Raw genomic sequence first — 6,000 nt, forward strand, 5'->3', positions numbered from 1 at the left:
CCATCCACAGACGGACGGTCAAAGTGAGCGTACTATCCAAACGCTAGAAGACATGCTTCGTGCATGTGCGATCGATTTAGGTGGTAACTGGGATAAAAACCTACCCCTGATCGAATTCTCCTACAATAATAGCTACCACACCAGCATAAAGGCTGCGCCTTTTGAGGCATTATATGGTAGGAAATGTAGATCGCCTGTTTGTTGGGCGGAAGTAGGAGAGGTCCAATTATCGGGACCAGAGATTGTTTTCCAGACGACGGACAAGATTGTCCAGATCCGGGAACGTCTCAAGGCTGCCCGCGATAGGTAGAAGAGCTACGCTGATCCAAAGCGTAAGGATTTTCACTTCGAAGTAGGTGAAAAGGTATTACTTAAGGTGTCACCCTGGAAAGGAGTGATGCGTTTCGGCAAGAAAGGCAAACTGAGTCCGAGATACATAGGACCTTTTGAGGTCATTGAACGGGTCGGATCAGTCGCCTATAAGTTGAACTTGCCTGAAGAGCTCAATGGAATTCACAATGTGTTCCACATCTGCAATCTCAAAAAGTGCTTCGCCGATGAATCATTGGTGATTCCACACACAGATGTGCATATAGATGAGAGCTTAAAATTTATAGAAAAACCTTTGTCGATTGAAGATCGACAGGTGAAGAAGCTTCGCAGAAAGCACGTACCGATTGTAAAAGTCAAATGGGATGCTCGTAGAGGTCCTGAATATACGTGGGAAGTCGAAGCTACAATGAAAGAAAAGTACCCCTATTTATTTGAGTAAATCTCGGGTCGAGATTTATTTTAAGGGGGTGAGGATGTAACACCTCGAATTTTTGTGTCCAATGATGTGTTAACACGTGTCATTTGATTACACGTGGCATCTATAATAGATAAAGGACTAATTTTGACAAACCTTGAAAGTATATAAATTCGAGGGTTATAAATGTCAACAAGGGTAAATGTACTGTATAGTAACCCTAAATAAATGCTTGTACCTTCAAACGAATAAATCATAAATCGTACGGAAGCGAAACGCGGAAGAAAGTGAGAGATTACGAACTACAGGGGTTAACTGTGTCAACATGTTTAATTATACCTCTGAGTGACCCTTTAACGTTCCCAAGGCTTCGTAACAGTATTATACGCTCACTAGAATATACTGTATAAATTCCGCGGAGTTCCGTTTTAAAACGAAAGAGTTATACTCAAATTCGTATGAGAAGGGTTAAAAGCGTCAATAATGAAAGTTAAGGCTTTCTGAACAATTAATAAAATAAACGGGGACTTAACAACACGGGTAAATAACACGAGGTCCTTAATTGTAATTAACCGAGGGCCAAACCGCAAAGTTACCCCTTCAAACCCAAAAGGTCAGGTAAATCATTACGAAAGATTTCGTTATTAATTACCAGATTCTGTAATCATTTCAAAAGATTTAGAAATTCTGGAAATCTAACCTCTCGCGGCCCGCGTGAGGTTTAGACATAAGTTGAGGCGGGCCGCGAGCCACCTCAATTACGCGTCTGAGTTCTTAAACTCAGGCGGCCCGAGTGAAAGTAGCATGGAATGTCCATGCGGGCCGCGTGGGACGCCCAGATGCAGAAACATTGTAACTACTTGACCTTTGGACCCTTTGAACGACCAACAACCAATTAATGGGGCATGGGCACTCTATGCTCGACCCATAACACTTAGGGGACATCTGCCCATCATCCACACTCAGTGTAGCATGAGTTGTAATGATCTTAGAGCCTAAGTTTCACTATAAATAGCCACATTGGCTCATAACAATTCACACAACACAAATCAACTTCTCTGGTCATTCTAAAGAAGCTCCAAGCATCTTTCTCTGCTCTATAAACAAGAAACAACTTCTGTAAGTCGTTCACAATCAAAATGGTCTTGCATTTCCATAGTTATAGCTCATAAACGCAACCGTCGTAACTAACGGTTGTCATTACCATAACTTACAAATGGTTCAGTCTTATGACGGATCAAAAGTAGTTTTGAGAAGGTAATTATGTGGGTAATAAACCTCTAAAAGGGTTCCCCCTGATCACCATTCTAACTATGTCAAATATCGAGTCAAACGTGCGGTTAAAAAGTCAACAGAAAGCTATTTTTAGCGATTTATGCATAATCTGTAATGTATATGTTATGAAACCTGTTTTGACACTTACAAAATATGATATTAAGTATATAAACTTGTTTGCGCTCGTTTGAATCGACCATTTGCTATATTGAACCGGTTCGGAGCCGAATGTCGCAAAAGTTTGACTTTTGCTTTGACTTCAGTTCTGACCCGTTTTAGTGAGGTATAAATATACCTTAGGACTCTCTTAGGACCAGGTCACATGTTGGTATAAACCTCTGTGGTCGGTTCATGAGTTATCCGAGTCTTTTGCGCATTTCCGTCATTCGCCTAAAAGTTGACTGTAACGGCCTTTTGAAATTAAAACGAGTATTTCGGACACGTGAACGGACCAGAACCTTGCTTATTAAATTATAAGCATGTCCGCAAAGTTTCACGTCAATCCGAGGTCTAGAATGAGAGTTATGCTAATTAGCGCAATTTAAATAAACTTTTGTAATAAACGGCGCAATTAGCATAACACCTATCTAAACCAAGATTTCGACACCAAAACTTGTACCCACTGTATTAAAATAATATTTTGGGAATTTTAAAGATTTTTAATAATTTTTACCTTGCTCATAACCTGCGGTTATGGCTACGGTTCGGTTAATACCGAATATGCCCTTTTCGGCCAAAACATGAGTTCTACAAGGTCTTTTGACCCGATTCCAGTTGCTACTGGTTTTAAATAATAAATAAAGTATTTTAAGCTTTATAAGCTGTACGGGAAACTCAGATTTCCTGTAGAACTCGAAAAGCCCTTTTAAAGTCTTTAAAATGACCGAAAAGCCCCTACGGGGCATAATATTAACTTAAACTCGTTACGGGCGTCACGGAAGGTATCCTACTGATACCACAACCCATTTAAGGCATATTGACTTAGGAAATAAGCGTACGACCCTCATGGTTAAACCGTTTCGCCTATTGCGCGCACGGTTCGGCTTATGAAACTAGTTTTCATAATTTAGCCGATACGGGTCAAATAATATCATTTGAACCCCAAAATCCAGAGTGTGAACCATTAACCCATATAAAACAAGTCTCTGAACTTGTTGGGACAGAATCACACTCCATTCTCGGTTTTCGCCTTTTCGCGCGATTAAACCATATCTATATATATCGGAACCAACCGGTCTAGGCTACGGCCGTTATAACGACTCGTTAGGATTCTAAGAGGTTAATTAAAACCTTCGTTCCAGATTAGGAGCCCCAGTAAAAGCTATCGGTGATTTAATCCAATTAAGGAAATATACTTGCAAAGGTAAATACTTTAACTTATTTCCCCTATATGGGCTTGGGTTACGGTATATTAATACCGCTTGATTGAGCATTATATACTTCCATCGCTTAGGTGGTTAATTAAATAATATGATTGGCTCATTTAAACAGTTTTGTTGCTTATGAGCCTTTGGGGGGTTTAATGACCGTTGTCCCGGATATCCTTGGCATCATTTTACGAAATGGCCACGACCATCGACATCCCGGTGTAGGCGTACACCCGGTATAAAGTGTCGACATTAAATTAAAAGACGTAGCCGTTGGTTTTTATACTACGGTTTTACGCAAACGTGGTGTGTCTATAAATCTTTAACCCGGCACGACCCGGGCTACTGAACGCATAAAAGAACATGTAAAACGTTCACAAGATTTTATTATAATTTTCCCAAGTTATAAAAGAGTTTGTGCCTTGCGCATTCAAATCAATTTTAATAAACATTTTCAAATGTGTCAGTTGAATGTATTTACCAGTGTAAACTGACGTATTTTCCCCAAAAAGACTAAGTGCAGGTACCTAAACGTAAATTGGCTGGTATTAGCTCCCTAGCGTCGTGATAAGTCTCGCAAGCTTGATTGCAGTATCTGATGGAACAATACTTTATGTTTATTTACGATCCGCTGTGGATATATTCAACTTCTGTAATACATTTGATATTACAACCAGAGGTTGAAATTTATATATTTATCTTTAAGCTTCCGCTGTGCATTATATAATTGTGTGGTTTGACTATATTGTTGCCAACATCGTCACGGTAATCCCCCACCGGGCCCACCGGTGAGACACGTGGAAATCGGGGTGTGACAGTGATCGTCCCCTGCTCCCCGGGGGGGTTTTATCAAACACCGACCCACCATTTTTCTTCCATGAAGACATCTTGTGATCTGACTCTGGAGCAGGATTACATGCGTTCTTGCCTCGAGCAAAAGCTCTGGCTCGTTCCATGAGTATCTCCATCGTCTTTGGGAGATTTTCGTGCAATTTTTCAACTAGCTGATTATTCCGAACGCCGTGACAGAATCCGGAGATACGTAGTTGGTCAACTACCCCACTGATCTGCATGTTTTCCCGGTTAAACCGGTCAATGAAGCTGTCTAAAGATTCTCCGTCCTTTCTCCGGATGTTGTGGACTTCGGTAATTTCTTTAGAGTAGTGCCTTTGCTGGCTGAAATTTTGGAGGAATAACCTTCGGAACTCTTCAAAGTCGTTGATCTCACCTTCATTCAACGCATCAAACCATACTCGTGCGGCTCCAGTTAGAGTTTGTGCGAACATAAAGCACCATGCTGGCATCGGCCATTGTTCAACTCGTGCAGCTCCGTCAAAATCGAACATATGATCATCCGGATCGGTTGTGCCATCATACTTTTTCACCGTAGTTGGCATTTTGAGCTTCGGAGGAAGTTTAGCATGTGTTATACGAGCACTAAACTTTGACTTGGCTGTCATGGAAACTGGATGGTATGGCTTGGTAAGTTCCGGATCGCTGATTACATCCATCTGTGTTTCATTTCGCATAGTCATTGCTGGTGAAGGCCCGGAGGAACCTTGTACATATCCAGTATAAGTTTCCGAAGTGACGACTGTGGAAAATGTAGGAGGGGTGATCATTGTGGGACCCATAGTCCCTGTTGGAGCTTCTTCATGAAAGAGCCTGGTTCGCAAACCGAGGATCTGTTCATCTCTGGCCTGTTGTGCTTTCAATCTTCGTAGAAGACTTGCATTTTTGGCGAGAAATTCTGCATCGAACTCTGATGTTTGCGAAGTGGGAAGTAAAATAAATGGCAAGGTTGTTCCTGGACCTGAGCTTAAAGTAGCTGAGGTCGTAGAGACAATACTTGCTGGTGCAGTAACTTGTGTACTAACAGACGTAGATCCCAGATTCAAAGAACCTGGGGCCGCCATTTGTCAGTTCTTTGCTCAAGAAGTTCACTAAAGTGAAGGACTAAGAGCTTTAAGATCGGATGACGCCAATTGAAGAACCAAAAAACCAAGTCTAGGCCGAAGCCTGTAAATGAGGATTTGGATCTTGTTAAGGATTGAGAAAGGTTCCTGCAAAACAGAAAACCGTTAGGCTCGCCGCAGAGATGGGAGGGCCCCTCTGCGACCACCCTCCGGCGTGAGGATAAGTATTGATAGAGAGAGAAAGTAGAGAGAGAAAATAGGGACGAAGGTTCAGAGAAATCGTACTTGGATTTGTACTTGAAGGGGTATTTATAATAGTCAACTGAGATGACGTCATCCGTCTGGACGCACTTGAACGGGGGCTCGTCTTCGGAGCTTTTTGATATGGGGCGGACATGTTTTGGATGTCCGCCCAAGTGGAGTCCGGTTCGTCTCAGGGATCATGTCCGGCTTCGGACATGTGTCTTCAACTATTCTTTTTTTCTATTGTTACGATTTAATGATGATTTTAAAAATATTAACAGATCAATCAGTAAAAAAATATCTAATTAGTGGATGAATAGTTGATGACGATGCACTTAACCTTAAAAAGAGTAAAGATTCGGTAGATACATGCCTAATTAGTAATTTACCCACACACCATCTATTTTTGTTATGTTATTACACATTAGCCGAAATAATTATCCGACGTCGT

The sequence above is a fragment of the Helianthus annuus genome, chromosome 14 (assembly GCF_002127325.2).
Source record: "Helianthus annuus cultivar XRQ/B chromosome 14, HanXRQr2.0-SUNRISE, whole genome shotgun sequence".
Lineage (NCBI taxonomy): Eukaryota > Viridiplantae > Streptophyta > Magnoliopsida > Asterales > Asteraceae > Helianthus > Helianthus annuus.